The sequence below is a fragment of the Canis lupus genome, chromosome 24 (genome assembly GCF_048164855.1).
Source record: "Canis lupus baileyi chromosome 24, mCanLup2.hap1, whole genome shotgun sequence".
Lineage (NCBI taxonomy): Eukaryota > Metazoa > Chordata > Mammalia > Carnivora > Canidae > Canis > Canis lupus.
In genome coordinates this window covers 28,355,321-28,371,666 of record NC_132861.1, presented here as the reverse complement: position 1 = coordinate 28,371,666, position 16,346 = coordinate 28,355,321, and the positions used below count along the sequence as shown (strand labels likewise).

At 40.4% G+C, this 16,346-nt stretch overlaps 1 long non-coding RNA gene across 1 annotated transcript; it reads left to right on the top strand.

The window, feature by feature from the left end:
• Positions 1-1,171: 1,171 nt before the first annotated feature.
• On the top strand, positions 1,172-13,848 carry LOC140616468 (uncharacterized). The gene is made up of 4 exons (XR_012016941.1): positions 1,172-1,321; positions 2,075-2,252; positions 3,211-3,391; positions 13,730-13,848. It is a non-coding gene; the product is annotated as an uncharacterized lncRNA (long non-coding RNA).
• The last annotated feature ends 2,498 nt before the right edge of the window (positions 13,849-16,346 follow it).

Here is a 16,346-nt window from a genome sequence, read left to right as displayed (position 1 = left end):
TTTATTAATTTTTAGTGGTCTAACATATAGTCTATTTTGGAGAATATCCCACGTGCAATTGAGAAGAATGTACATTTTGCTGTTGTTGACAGTGTTCTACAGCAGATTCTATTTTTAAAGTCATTATGGAAAATTTCAAATGAATACAAAAGTAAAGACATCTAATGATGAATTCTTCATGTACTCACCACTCAGCTTCAACAATCTCATGGAAACTTTTAGGAGTTTTGGCAGGTAACACCTCAGTGCTTGTCAATTACTGCAACAACTTGGATTCTCTGGTCAGTGATGGCTCCCCAAGGTGAGAAGGTCAAGAGGTACACAGGTCTTTTGGCATACTGCCAAAATGTCCCCTGCTGAGAAGTTGAGGGGTAAGTTCTGAGTAGTGGGTGATCTCTGTTGGGCCTCCAAAAATATTAAAAACAAAGGAACAAAAGAACTGAGCCTTGTTAACATTTTATGGTATGTCTAATACACAGTCAAATAACGGATTCCCCGAGGATCTTGAAGGAAAGATTTTTAATGCAGAGCTAGGTTTTACATTAGATTGTTACATTAGGTTGTTTGCTGAAGTAATTGCTTGTAAAGTGTTATCTTGTCTAAACATTAGTAAAGACTTTATGGCCATATCTTAGCCCATCTTTGTAGAGTGTTGAGCAGATGCTCTGTAGTTTTGTTTGGGTGCTATCAGTTAGGTATGGATCACAGCAGGTCTCAATTACTGCTTGTTAAGCTGGCAGAACACTTTCTTATTCACTCTAAGGTCATACTTCTACCACCCCTTTTATTTCAATAAACAAATTACAATATTTATTTTGCCTTATTTTCTAACATCTTCAGTCTTTTGTGAAGGTTTCTATGGCTTCTTCTTTCTCTTGACTCCTGCTCAAGTGACTTGTTTTCTCATGTGTCTTTTTTTTTTTAAGATTTTATTTATTTATTAATGAGAAACACAGAGAGAGAGAGAAGCAGAGACACAGGAAGAGGGAGAAGCAGGCTCCATGCAGGAAACCCGACATGGGACTAGATCCTGGGTCTCCAGGATCAGGCCCTGGGCCAAAGGCGGCACCAAACCGCTGAGCCACCCAGGCTGCCCTCTCATGTGTCTTATAATTGATCATTGTGACATTGTGTTCCATGGAACCTGTGTGTAATAGTTCTTTGACTTGGATGTAAGGTGTAATCCTCAAGTCAATATTTACATTTGCTTTTGCAGGCACCTGATATATTAGCAATCCAGGATGTCTTTAAAGTAAATTATCAGTTTGGTGCTTCCAGGATTCTCAGACGGTATACATTCTGATCCTAAACCTGTATGAGGGTAAAATGCAAATTCTTAAACATATTTGTCTCCTTTTCACTCAGCGGAAAGGTCAAGAGAGACAGATTCCCTTAATATCTCAAGAGAAAAATGATGTTTTCCTCCTGGATTACCCAATTAGGTGTGACTTTCAGGGTCCCAGGTTTATAAACAAAGGTCTCCAGGTAGACTTTTCACCTGTGTGGTCATTAGACTTTGCCTCCCTTTCTCCTCAACCAAATTATTTATTTTTAAGATTTTTTATTTTTAAGATTTTACTCATTTATTCATGAGAGACACAGGGAGAGAGAGGCAGAGACAAAGGCAGAGGGATAAACAGGTTCCATGGAGGGAGCCCGATGTGGGACTCCATCCCAGGACCTCAGATCATGCCCTGAGCCAAAGGCAGGTGCTCAACCACTGAGCCACCCAGTCTTGTTTTTTTTTACACTTAGAATTTTATGTCAGAATTTATTTTGTGATCTGTTCAAGGTAGTGCTAGATTGCACTTTTGTAGACTCAAACAGCATTAAAGGAAAAGAACAATAGAAAATTTATGCCAAATGAGTATGTATTAGGAACTTTGATGAGCTCACCTTTAGGGACAAAATGATATACAAAAGCCAGTATCAGGTAATAGATTGCCTTCATACCCTTGGTTACTGTCTGCTACTCACCCTAGTCCTCATTCTTTTTGATACAAAAAGTTGAAACAATGGTTATTTTTTTTTATATTGCTTTGCTCACTGCATTTCCTCTGTTCTCATACACTAGCTTTTTCCTGATAAGCTGTCCTGTTGAGAAAAACTATTTGCTCTTCATTGTTTTACATCTGACTCCTCCAGGAAGCTGGGACCTAAATAAAAATGGACAATTAGGATGGTGGATAGATACAAAATTTTGGACTGAGTTTGGGTCCATATCAAAGTAATCTGAGGCTGCTGATAAAAGAGTAAGTATTAAATATTCAACCCCATCTCAATATGGAAACTTAGAATCCAGAATAAATCCCATTGCAATTAACTTTGAAGAACCATTCTAATTCTTTGATAATCAAATATGTACTAAATAAATAAGCCATTGACTGGAATGTAAAGGCGGTTTTGTTCTAGAGAGATTTAAATTACAATGCACAGCCTTTTTAGAAACAAGAGAATACTAAAATAAAGACTATTTTCTGTTAAAATGATAAAATATCCAACTTTGGATTCCTTCCTACCCTTTGTTTGGAATAGAAAAGTTTGCTTTCTCTCCTATTTGAGGACACTCTATTTTATTACAATCTAAATATTATAATTAAGTTATATCTCTGTGATAGAAGTTCTAATATTCTACTTTTACCTTTTCCTGCAGTGAAGCCTTTTCTTATTTTCTGCTTCTCTACTCAGAAGTTTCCCCTGTTTACTTATCTCCACTTGGCTGGTTTTGAGAGAGCATTTGTCATTGTGTTTCCAAGGTTGTAACTTATAGACATTCCAAGAATTACATACACCTGATAGTTTTTATAGTCACTATGACAACAAGTCTTTGCTCTCCCTCCGTGTCTCGTATCTGGGCTTGGCTGATCACCCCAGAATCAGAGCAACTTCAGAGATGTTATCTATAAGAAGATGGCTTCCCCACCCAGCTTTACTGAGTCATTAATGATAGATAACGTATGTAAGTTTAAGATGTACAATGTGATGACTTGATGCAAGTGTATTTGTGAAATGAGGACCACAGAAAGGTTAATTAACACCTCCTGGGGATGCATTTTTAAGGTCTTTGAGATCTAGCCTAGATGTTTTTCCTACAAAATCTTTTTACTTAAATTGTGCAGAACTACAATGAGGCCTCTAAATGTAAGTCAGTACTCTTATCTCAAGAATAAGCCTAGAGTGATGTTTGGCAATCATCTATGTCCTCCGAAGGTATTCCAAGAGTTTGGCAAGGATCTGACTTACTTCTGCCTATAGCCTGTCATCCAATAGCCCATGCGAATTCAGAAGCTGGACTTCTCATCTGTATCTGGAAAAGAAACGGAGAATGGCATCATGTTGGGACATTTTAATGGCCATCTCAGACATCTGAAAGACTGACAGGCTGTGACTGGTAGGATTCCTTTAGGGCCTTATAGTTCAATCTGATGCAGAGCAGGGATCACAAGTCTTAAAGCCAGATGGTCTTGTACACAAATCCTCATTCCTCCAGCAGCAGTGTGGTTTGCGGCAAGTCATTTTAACCTCTTTTGAGTCTCAGTTCCTTCATCTGGAAAACTGGAATTAATACTACTTCATAATATTGTTTTGAGGTTTGGGACATCTGGGTGGCTCAGCGGTTGAGCGTCTGCCTTTGGCTCAGGGCATGATCCCAGGGTCTAGGATCGAGTCCCAGATCAGGCTCCTTGAGGAGAGCCTGTTTCTCCCTCTGCCTATGTCTCTGCCTCTGTGTGTGTGTGTGTGTGTGTGTGTGTGTGTGTGTCATGAATAAATAAATAAAATCTTTAAAAATATATTGTTTTGAGGATTAAAAAATAATGTTTGTAATTGATAGCCCCCAAAATATCCAGCTTCTAATCCCTGGAACCTGTGAATGTTACCTTTTATGGCAAAAAACAAACAACTCCTCCCTCCAAAACACACACACAAAAAAAACACAAAGATTTTGCAGATGTGATTATTGGAGGAAGTCCTCGAGAGGATGTGTGACCCCATCAGCCGGACTCAGACAATTGGAGCCTCCTCACCTTCCCCCCTATGCTTGGAATATACATCCTGCCCTCATTTCCACAGTGAGAGCCATTTTCAAGCATACAGCCTGGAGAGAACAATGTGTTTTTGAGACCATCTGGATAGTATACATAATCAAACCCAATTAAGGTCTCTGTATAAACTTTTTCTAAGATTCTGGTAGGCAAGAATGGAGATATATCCATCTGGCCGATACCTGAGACAAGCCCAGTATGAAGCTCCCTTGCTTATTTTACCTGTCACCTACCAATCTGGAGGGGCTTGCCTCTTCCCTTTGTCTCTCCTAGCCCTCCATATATGGGGACAAATTTGCAAACCACCTGTAATCAAGTCAAAGATCTTAAGATGGGGAGATTCTCCTGAATTATGTGGGAAGGCTCTAAATTCAGTCATAAGTATCCATATAAGAGGGAGGCAGAGGGAGAGTTGACTACAGAAGAAGAAGGCAATGTGGCTACCGAAGCAAGATGCTTTGCAGATGGAGGCAGGAGCCACGAGCCAGAGAATGCAGCTCTAGAAGACTAAAAAAGGCACAGAAATAATTCTCCCCTAGAGCCTTTGGGAGAGTGTGACTCTGCCCACAAATACCTTGATTTTAGCTTAATGAAAATGATTTCAGACTTCTGACTTTCAGAATTGTAAGAGAGTAAATGTGTGTTTTAGACCGCTAAGTTTGTGGCAATATGTTACAGCATCCATCAAAAATATATACAGCATTAAAGGGCCTGGAAAGGAAATGTAGGAAATGTTCAATAACTATTATTGCTTCCTCACCTTCCCTGGTATACACACATGCCAGCTGATCTTTTTTTTTTTTAACGATTTTATTTATTTATTCATGAGAGACAGAGAGAGAGGCAGAGAGAGAAGCAGGCTCCCTGTGGGGAGCCCCATGCAGGACTCAATCCCGGAATCCTGGGATCAGCCCTGAGCCCAAGGCAGATGCGCATCCACTGAGCCACCCAGTGTCCTCACGCTAGCTGCTCCTAGTTGAACACTCACTGTATCAAGGTGACAGCACTTGTAGCTTCAGATCACCTGGGGAGCTTGTGGAGCAAGCTTAAGTTTCCAGAGGTTCTGATTCTGTAGGTTTGGGGAAGAGCCTGGGAATCTGTACTTTCCTCTATGATGCGCCAACCCCTTGAAATTCTTTTTTTTTTTTTTTTTTAAGATTTTATTTATTCATGAAAGACACAAATAGAGAGGCAGAGACACAGGCAGAGGGAAAAGCAGGCTCCCTGCAGGAAGCCCGATATGGGACTCAATTCCAGGACCTGGGATCATGCCCTGAGCTGTAGGCAGACGCTCAACCACCGAGCCACCCAGGTGCCCCTTGAAATTGTGATATAAATGATTTGTACCTCACCCCATTTTGCCTATGGCCAAAAATGATCTGCAGTCACTGCCAAGTAAACACCAAGAGGAGGAAGACAAATAGGAGGGGGCTCGCAGGCAAAGGCAGTTTAAGAGCAAGCTGTAGAAATCTGTCTCCTGTGGGGGCATCTTCCTATATTCCAGACCTGTCTTTCTACAGGACCTGTACAGGACTCCTGGGTATGAGGCAGACTGTCAAAATGCCCTTTCCTGGAATATACAAAAATGGTCACAGGAAAAGCGTTGGTGATCCTCCTAAGAACAGATGGAATTACATTTCTCATAATCACAAACATAGTAAATGTACAAGAACGTCCTAGGAGTTAAAGAGAAGGTGCCCAGCAGAACTGCAAACAATGCCCTGTTTTCAACTTTATTAATACTTGAGATGTAGCAGGCTGTGTGCTAAGAACACAGCCTGTACTAGGTATTTTATGTACTTCAAGTAATTATATAATTTCATTTAATCTTCTTGACAGCTGCCAAGTTGGTTATTTTCATTGTATAGGTAGGAAAACTGAAGCTCAGAGAGGTTAAGTAAATTGCCTGAGGTCACACAGTTGATGAGTTCTTTTTGAATTAACTGCCTGGGGAAGAATTCTGGATGGCCACAGGGTACAACCTGACCCACACAGTAGCATTTCTTTGCCACTGGCAACTCTATCCCTGGGGTATATCCTCTGGTAAAGTAGCAGGGACCTAGAGGTCGAACCTCTGCTAAGTCCACAGTATTCCTGAGGTTCCTTCATAGATTTGCTTCTCCCCTGGTGGACAGACATGGAAGTTTGTGTCCAGGATAAGGTTACTGCCAGGGTGGGAAGCTGTAAGGACAAACTGATGAGCTATGGCTCAAACACAAGACAGAGAGGAGAGTCAGGGTCACATGGAGAACCATGATGGAGGCGTGAGGGATGCCAGAGTCATCTGGCGTTGTCGATTATTTCTTAATCTTTGGTGTTATGTGGTTTCTGTTTTTAAATAAAAAGATGATCTGTGTCAGTTTGCTTAGGGCTGCCATGACAAAATACCTGACTGAGTGGTTTAAGCAATGAAGTTTATTTTCTCATCATTCTGGAGGCTAGAAATCCAAGATCAAGGTGTCAACAGGGTTGATTTCTCCTCCCGAGGCCTCTCCTTGGCTTGTAGATGGCCATCTTCTGCCTGTGTCCTCACATGGTCTTCCCTCAGAGTGTGTCTGCATCCTAATACCCTTTTCTTATAAACACATTAGTTACATGAGACTAGAGCCCACCCAATGACCTCATGTAACTTTAATTCTGTCTTTTTTTTGGCTTTATTTTTTAATATTTTATATAAATTCAATTTGCCAACATATAATATATCAGTGCTCATCCCATCAAGTGCCCTCCTTAATTCCCATCACCCAGTTACCCCATTTCCCCTCTGCTACCCTTTGTTTCCCAAAATTAGGAGTTTCTCATGGTTTGTGTCCCTCTCTAATTTTTCCCCACTAAGTTTCCCTCCTTTCCTTTATGGTCCCTTTCACTATTTCTTATATTCCACATATGAGTGAAACCATATGCTAATTGTCTTTCTCCAATTGACTTATTTCACTTAGCATAATACTATCCAATTCCATCCACATTGAAGGAAATGGTAGATATTCATCTTTTCTGATGGCTGAGTACTGTTCATTGTATATATAAACCACATCTTCTTTATCCATTCATCTGTCCAAGGACACTGTGGCTTCTTCCACAGTTTGGCTGTTGTGGACATTGCTGCTATGAACATTGGGGTGCAGGTGTCCCATCGTTTCACTACATCTGTATCTTTGGGGTATATTTCTGTCTTAAAAGAAAGAATCTCCAAATAGTCACATTCTGAGGCCCTGGGGTTAGAACTGCAACATATGAATTTGGGGAGGACACAATGCAGCTCATGCCTGCCTTTGGTCCTATTCATGCTTCTTCCCTCCCCCATCAAAAGAAAAAAATAGTGATTACAGTATAGATCCTTCAGAGTTTGGCTTCATTAGATCCTCCACCATCATTTTCTTCATGGCAAAAATATGCTACCTTCTCTTTGGTACCTTAATGTCCCCTTTTCCTTCATAACTAAAGCAATGAGAAGATGCCACTTGGGTTGAAAGTACCATCGTTCCAACAACACATTCAGCTATAATAGAAACCTGAACATCATACTCATCTTATATTTTTATGGCACCTTACAGTTTACAGTTTTATGTCATAGATATCACCTGATGCTTAACATAATTTGGTTATGTGGGAATTGCTATCCTGATTTTGCAGGTATGACAAGAATGAAACTGACCATCCCATGCCTATATGACTAGTAGCATGTGTTAACATGATCTGCTGAGGCCTCCTTGGTAGTTGGATGTCAAGTAAAGGATATCAGGATTCCCTGTGACATTAAGTGGGAGAATAGTTGTCTTAATCCAAACAGAATCAATTTTCCTACCAATAACAGGGTTGGGTAATAATAGTGTTTTTCTTTTTCTCTTTCTTTCTTCCTTTCTTTCTTTCTTTCTTTCTTTCTTTCTTTCTTTCTTTCTTTCTTTCTTTCTTTTCTTTCTTCTTTCTTTCTTTCTTTCTTCTCTCTAGAAATGAACTCTCTAGGTTTTTTTAGACCCCAAAGGCATATAACTATCTCTGGCGGTGGGAGGGTGCACAAATAAATTATTGGCCTAAAAAAAATCCTTTGCAATTAGTAGTGCATCAGAACTCCCCTCATATTGCTTCCTCAACTTTTTAAAAAGATTTTATTCATTTATTTGAGAGAAAGACAGAGTGAGCAGTAGGAAGGGGAAGAGGGAGAGAGAAAGAGAAAGAGAGAGAGAGAGAGAGGGAGGGAGGGAGAGTGAGAGAGAGAGAGAGAGAGAGAGAGAGAAGCAGACTCCCTGTTGAGCAGGGAACAGAATGCAGGGCTTGATCCTAGGACCCTGGATCATGACCTGAGCCAAAGACAGACCTCAACCCACTGAGCCACTCAGGTGCCCCGGCTTCCCCAACTTTACCATCTGGACTTTTAGGACTGATGACAGACATGGTTACCTTTTCTTGATTGTTCTTTTATTTCGTTAACATTTGTTAACTGTCTTTTATGTGCCTAGTACTGTGAGGAGTTCTGAGAGGGGAGGAAGCACCAAAAGAAATAGGATTTAGACTTTTCATTCCAAAAGGCACATGGTCCAGTGAGAAACTAATATGACCAGCAATATCACAAAGAAAAGAAAGAAGCAAGTGAGTAAAGGAGTGTCAAGTGTGACATAAATATGTACCACATTCAATTCTCAGATTTAAAATTTGATGACACAAAGGATGAGGCCAATTAAAAAAGATATGTTTCCAGGGTGCCTGGGTGGCTCAGTCAGTTAAGCACCTGCCTTCAGCTCAGGTCATGATCCCAGGGTCCTGGGATTGAGCACCACATTGGGCTCCCTGCTCAGGGGGGACTCTGCTTCTCCCTCTGCCTCTGTTCCTCCACGAGCTTGTGCTCTCTTTCTCTCAAATAAATAAACAAAATCTTAAAAATATATTTGTTTCCTTGATGGTGATCACAAAAATTCTCTCCTTGGTCAGACTCTAGTCAGGTCCTCTGAGCTTTCTTGACCAGGCCTCAACCTTGGCCTATAAAAATTGCACAGATGATTTCATCCAACCCCCTTCCTCCCCTCACCCACACATTAAAGGTCTTGAATACTCACTAACTTGAATTCTAAAGACTCAAGTCAACATCCCCAGGATGCCCCTAGCCACTTTTAAGTGCCTGCCTGAAAAAACACAAAAGCTCAAAGCTACCAAAAGAATGTACTGTTTGTTCTACCCAACACCTGATGTTAGGCACCCAGCAGGCTCTGTAGAGCATTTGCTAGAAGGGGCTTATAATTGTAAATCCTTGCTCTGTCCCTTTGGATGTATATGTATCTCCTACAACTCAGGAGTGATTTTTCTCAAGGACCTGAAAGCCATTCCTTTGAAATGCAATCTTTGGGAAGGATAGGGCCCTATCTCCCAGTCTGTGGGAGGAGAGAGTCCTAAATTTGATAACTGCCACCTAACAGACAAAGCTGCCCTAATAGCATTTATACTGACCAAACATTGGTAATTTTTTATTTCCCTGACTCTGTGCAAGCCCCCAGCTATTTCTCCTCCTTATTCCCCCATTCTTCCTTTGAAATGCCCAGTCACCTCTGAACAAACTGAACTTGAGCTCCATTCACTCTGGACTCTTCCCGACTGCAATAGTGTATTACTGATTACAATCTGTCCTGACCATTTTAACTTGTGTCTGGCTTTTTTAAGTCTTTGACACTGATGATGACAGAATGTCCTCTTAAGTCTTAGGATAGGGGATGTTCTCAAACTGAAAGTCATGAAAAATAGATTTTCATTGCTCCTTAGAAATAAAATCCTGAGGGACACACACACACACACACACACACACACACACACACACACTGAAACCATGGAGAAAAGTGAAAGTGAATCAAGGGACCAGAGACTTTTCACTAGGGAGGGCTTGATTAAAAATGCAGCAGAAGGGGTGCCTGTGTGGCTCAGTCGATTAGGCATCTGCCTTCAGCTCAGGTCATGATCTCATTCTTTCCCTGCCCCCTATCCATTCTATCTCAAAAAAATAAAAACTTAACTAGACTTAATAAATGATGGGGAAGGAAGCATTGGCTATAGAAAGATCTCTCGCCAGAAAGTTACAAGGAAATGGGTTTTACCTCCCAGTCTGCCACTCACCAGCCATTTGATTTTAGAGAAGTTTTTTTTGCATCTCTGAGCTTCAGTTTCCTCATCTGTAAAATGAGAGGATTGGATTAGATGATTCCATTTCATTCAGATGTATCTGTCAAATATTTATTATATACTCATCACTGTGCTCAACTCTAGGGTTACAAAGATCAGTAGGGCCCAGGCCTTGTCTTCATGCAGGTGAGGGAGTGGACGATAAAGTGTCATAGAAGCTATTGATCAGTGCATGGGGCCTAAGCATGGGAGGAAGTGAATTTAAAAAGGCTAGTAGGGACTCAGAGGCTACCCCAGCAGGGCAGGATTAGTGTACATTAAGGTTAGGAAAAGGGATCGTGGTCAGAAGGGGGAATTACAGAATTTCAAAATTTCAGGTGTAGAGAAATTCTGGCTGGTGATAAGATTACATTGCATGGACATTAAATTTTGAATGTATGATTTAGCGACTCTTATTTGAACTCCTACCAGTAACCCTTTATGATAAAACAATACAGTTCACAGCAGTGGTCACTGGTGCCCAGTCTTTCGGTGGTCTTTGATGATCTCTCAGAATCTAAACTTCCTTAGAAGGATCTGCAGTTATGCTTCTTTGTGTAAGGGCTGTATTAACATTGGATTGCCCATCCAGGCCAACTCTAGACTATGTATGATGCTAAATCACAGCTCCAGTCTACCATTGTGTTTAGCTGCCAGAATTTGCAGATAATCATCATGTTGCAGCGGGTCTTTTTAATTTTGATTCTTTCAATCCTAGTTTTTTTTTTAAATTATTTATTTGAGAGAGAGAAAGAGAGAGATAGAGAGAGAGAGCGAGCGCACACAAGAGCAGGGGGAAGGAGAAGCAGACTCCCTCCTGAGCAGGGAGCCTAAGGCAGGGCTCAATTCCAGGACCCTGGGATCATGACCTGATCCAAAGGCAGATTCTTGATGGACTGAGCCACCCATGCGCCCCTCAATCCTAATTTTGAAAAAATGTCTAAATATAGAAATTTTGAAAGATTGGTGAACTCCACATCCTTAAACCCTTCACCCAAGTTAACCAATTATCAATAATTTGCCACATTTTCATGCTGTGTGTTCTCTATGTATGTGTGTGTTCTATGCGTGTATATACATACACACATACATATATAATCAATATATACTTTTCTGAAACATTTGAAAGCTGCAGACATTGTGACACTACATCTTTAAGTCTTTCAGCATGCGTCTTTCAAGAAAAAAAGCAGTTTCCTCTTACATAACCACATTATTATTATCTGATTGAAAAAATTAACATTAACTCAATATCATCCAGTATAAAAACCACGTTCACACTTCTCCCAAAAATCTTTTGTGTGTGTTTTTTTTTTTTTCGATCAGGGATTTAATCAAGTTTCTTGCCTTGTGTTTGGTTATTCTAACCCTTTGCTTCTTCAAATCTGCAATGGTCCTCTTCCCTTTTGCTTTTGTTTTGGTTTTCCATGGCACTGAATTTGTAGTGGAGTCCAAGCCAATTGCCTTGTAGAATGTCTCATTCTATGAATGTGTCTAATGGTTTCCTCATGCTTAGATTTGAGGTAAGAGTGTCTCGATAATGCATATCCCAGGTGATGTTGTGTACTTGTTATTGACTTATATCAGGAGGCACTGATGATCACTTGGTTATAGTGATGATCACCAGATCCTCCATTGTAAAGATATGTTTTTTCTTTTTGTAATTCATCATCTGTGGGGTGACACTTGTGGATCTGTACTCTTCAAGTGGTCATTTCTGAAAGAAAAGGAGGGGGAGTGAGAAGAGCAGAATAGAAAGGGAAAGGAAAGGACAGTGGAGGAAAGTCAAAGGAAGAAAAGTAAGGGAAGACACAGGAGGAGAAATTGGAACAGTTGTCTTAGTCTACTGAACAAATTAAAGGATTGAAAACAAAACTATTATGTCACATTTCAAATTATAAGTAAAGCTTCCAATAAATAGTGTGGGGAGGGAAAAAATGGAAGCTGGGAAGCTGTGAATAAAAGAGCTGAGGGCAGACTGAGGTTGCTTCCCTAACTTGTTGGATGCTGATCCTGACTTAGGTTCAGTGACAATAAAATAAACTCCAACAGTAATCACTGAATTAGCATTGTTGACATTCCCACCTAGTAAATTTTCCTACTTCTTAATTATGCTTTTATTTTAGATGTGACTCTTTATTTTAATTATATCCAATTATATGTAATTGCATATTCGTAGTTCATTTCATTATGGCTATGAGCAGAGAAGCACTTTGCCAAAAAGAGTGTGTTGACTTTCTGAATATTCCCTTTATTTCTCTTTCCAACTACCAGTGTGTGCAGAGGTGGTTGAGTTCATATGTATATGTCTCCCACTATCAAATGCATCTCTGGGGCACACATTCTTTGACATTGCTGCTATTGAGAGGTAGGATCTATATACTCTCCCCTTGCAACTGAGTGGGTTTTTGCAACTGTTTAAAATCAAGAGAGTGCAGTAGAGGCAACATTATGTGACATCTGAGTGTAGATCATAAAAGTTGATGTAGCCTCAGCTTTGCCCTTGGGAATATTCACTCTTGACACTACTAGCTGCTTTGTATGCAACCTGACTGCCCTGAGCCCACCCTACTAGCAGGAATATCAAATTAACTCCCATGGAAACCATAGGAGAGACCCCGAGATTGCAGAGAGGGATACCTAAGCAGTCCTCAGATGCTTCAGCCTCTCCCCCTCCTACTACTCCAGCTCTTGCTACCAGCTGTTGGATGTTGTTTTAAGCAATTATGCTTGGGCTGATTTATTTTTTATTTTATTTTATTTATTTATTTGAGAGGGGGGGGAGAGAGAGAGAGAGAGAGAGAGAGAGAGAGAGAGAGAGAAGCAGGCTCCTCACCAAGCAGGGAACCTGACACAGGGCTCAATCTCAGGACCCCAAGATCATGACCTGAGCTGAATGCAAACACTTAACTGACTGAGCCACCCAGGTGCCCCTTGGGTTGATTTATTATATGCGCAATAGCCAACAGTCCCTAGCACCTTTATCTAGGTGCTAGGCTGCTGTCCTGATTGTTTTCAGAAACTAAAGTGGCTCAGGGAACCAGACACAGGGAATGTGGCTATTAGAATATATCTGAATACAGATCCATTGATTAAATCATTGTCACCAGAACTCCTTTTGTTGTGGTTGTGTCATGAAACTTTAGCCCTCTTTTGCTTACTTAGCAGCGGCTGTATTCTCCTAACACCACAGGTCAGAATCTGAACAGGCAAAAGCAGTGCAGACTAAGTCTAATTTGAATTAGTGTGATGGCAAGGGCTTGAATTTTGGACCCCACCAAACAACACTTCAAAGTGTTGCCTTAGGGTCTCTGCCTTTCTGCTTGGTTTTGCCATTGAAAGGACATCACCATGTGTTGAGCCTCACTTCTTCCTCTTAGCTGGGAACAATACCTCTCCTACCTATTTCACCAGGTCATTACGAGAGGCGTATGTGATAATGTATCGGAAAATATTTTGTGAATTGTAACATAGTGGCCAAGCATAAGTGATTATCTTCATATCTTCATTGCTGACAAATTATTCATCTGTTTTAATTTCCTCAGCTGCAAGGTGGAAATAACATAACATCACCTTCCTCCTACTCTCATCAGAATGCTGCTATAAACAACTGCAATAATATCTAAAATCAGTCAGATTGGGGTGGTGGGAGGAGAGGCCAGGGTGAAATATGTTCAGTAAAATGTGAGGTGTCTTTCAACAAACTGAGTGGCTACTGTGTTTAGACACTAAGCTGGATGCTGGGCATACTACAATCAAGAAATGGTCCTTGCTCTCAAGGATGTTATTGTCTAGTGGAATGTTATGACACATAAAGAGTCTATTTCAATACAGTTTATTAAGAGGTAAAATCAGAGAGCAACTAAGGTGGGCTCAGATCTCATGGGTGGCAATGTAGCATGGTGGTGAAGAGTTCAGAGTCTGCACCCAACAGCTTGGGTCTGAATACTGCTTCCATCACTTATTACTATCAGATCTTGGAAAATTTATTAAGATCTCTATGGCTCAGTTTTCTCATCGGCAAAAAGAGAATACTAACCAATCTCAGAGACTTGTGCAAGGACTACATGAATTAATAGATGTGCAAAGCATTTAACACAATATTTGGAATACAGAGTGAACACTCAAAAAAACATGAACTATTTATTATTATTTTTTTTTAAGATTTTATTTATTTATTTGATAGAGAGAGTGGGAGAAGGAACAGAGGGAGAGGGACAAGCAGACTCCATGTTGAGTATGGAGCCAACATGAAGCACTATCCTAGGACACCCGGGGTGTGTGGAATCAGAGAGGTTTCTTAGAGGCAGTGACATCTGAGAAGAGATCTGAAGGATGATAGGAGTTTGCAGGTCAAGGGACAAGGTATTAGGAGTGAGGTGGATATATACCAGGCAGAAAGAACACCCAGATTCTTTAAAACAGTGTTTTCTCAAACATTCATGTACATAAAAATCATCAGGAATCTTGTTTAAGTGCAGATTCTGATTCAGTAGCTCTGGAGTGAAACATTTCTTAAAAAGTTCCCAAGGAATGCTAATGATGCTGGTCCCTGTTCTGCACTTCCAGTTGGTAGCAAGGTTCTAACTGGGTGCAATATCTCAAAAGGAAACTGTGAGCTATTTAGGGAGAGCTGGTGTGCAAACTGCTGAGAAAGAGGTTGAGAACTGTTGTGCCAGGCACAGAAAGAGAGCAGGAGAGATGAGATCTGTGATATTGATCGCTACCTAAGGTTCTAGATCACAAAGGTACTTACAAGAAAAGAAAAACAAAATTAAGAACAGTAAAAAAGGCATTAGCTGCCAAATGGAAAGAGTCTGGGGGAAACCCCACTGGAAGAAATGAGACCAACTGAGAGGCTTCCCCCTTAAGTACAGTAAGAGATGGTGGTGGCCTGAACTATGACAATGGCCTTGGGGATAGAGAGGAGTGGGGGTTTCAAGAACTATTAGAAGATAAGATCAACAATTTGGTGACTGATCTGCTTGGGGGATGAAAGTATGGAAAACACAAGGTTATCAACTTTGATTCAGCTGCCACAGTCAAGTGCATAGAGAACAACTGCTCACCAGTGGTACATACAGGCAGTGTCTTCTTCCTCTTAGATGTTCCTGCTACTTTTGGCAATTATTGATTGACCTGCTTTCTTCAAACTACCTTCAAACTCTCAATTTCTACTAACTACTTCAGGCTTAGTAGAGAAACACAGAGCCAGGAAAGTAAATCTGTATGTCAAACTTTAGCCCTTACTCTCTTATTTTGTGTTCATTAGTTGTGTAAGGTGTGTTGGCATTCCCAAAGTAGCTATTACTTTTGAAGTCAAGAGCTGTGTCAAATCTATTGCTTCTATTCCCCACAGTGCTGATGACCAAGGAGGCATTTAATACATACTAGGTGACTATTTGATGGAATAAGATGATTACACATTAATGTCATTTATTACCTCATAAAATAATGATTAAAATAATAACACCTGTAAGGTGTTGAGTTGTTTTACGTGCATTATAAATGCATCAAGGTGCCTGGGTGACTCAGTTGGTTGGGTGGCTGGCTCTTGATTTCCGTTCAGGTCATGATCTTGGGGATCCTGGGATCAAGCCTTTATCCTCAGGTTGGGCTCTGAGCTCAGTGGGGAGTCTGCTTGAGGATTCTCTCTCTGCCCCTCCCTCCTGTTTGTGCTCTCTAAAATGAATGAATGAATGAATGAATATTTTAAAAGAAATTACATCATCTTCTTTTGTTTATCTGAATGGTCTAAGACCCTTGCATCCAGGCCGATTGGACAATAAACTTGTTTGACTACAGCCTCACAGAATTACCGTAATAGGATGGAAGCCTATCCTATTACTGCCAAGCTCTACTGCCATCTACTGTTTATGTACTCTCTACATTCATATATTCTGCATCCCTTTTATTCTTTGCTATTGAATATTTGTTTTCTGCAGATCTCAGGGGCTTTCTTTGCTTCAAGCTTCAAACCAGAGTAGATGTAATTTTCTCATAGTTTCCAATCCAGCATAATATTGACAATTTTCTCTTGTGGGCAAAGAGTTTATGCCTTTATGGAATATTAAACATTTTTAAATGTAATGATAATGTTTTTTTCCATAGGCTTTTTGTTTGTTTTTGTTTTTGGTTAAACTAAAAGAAAAAGTCACGGAA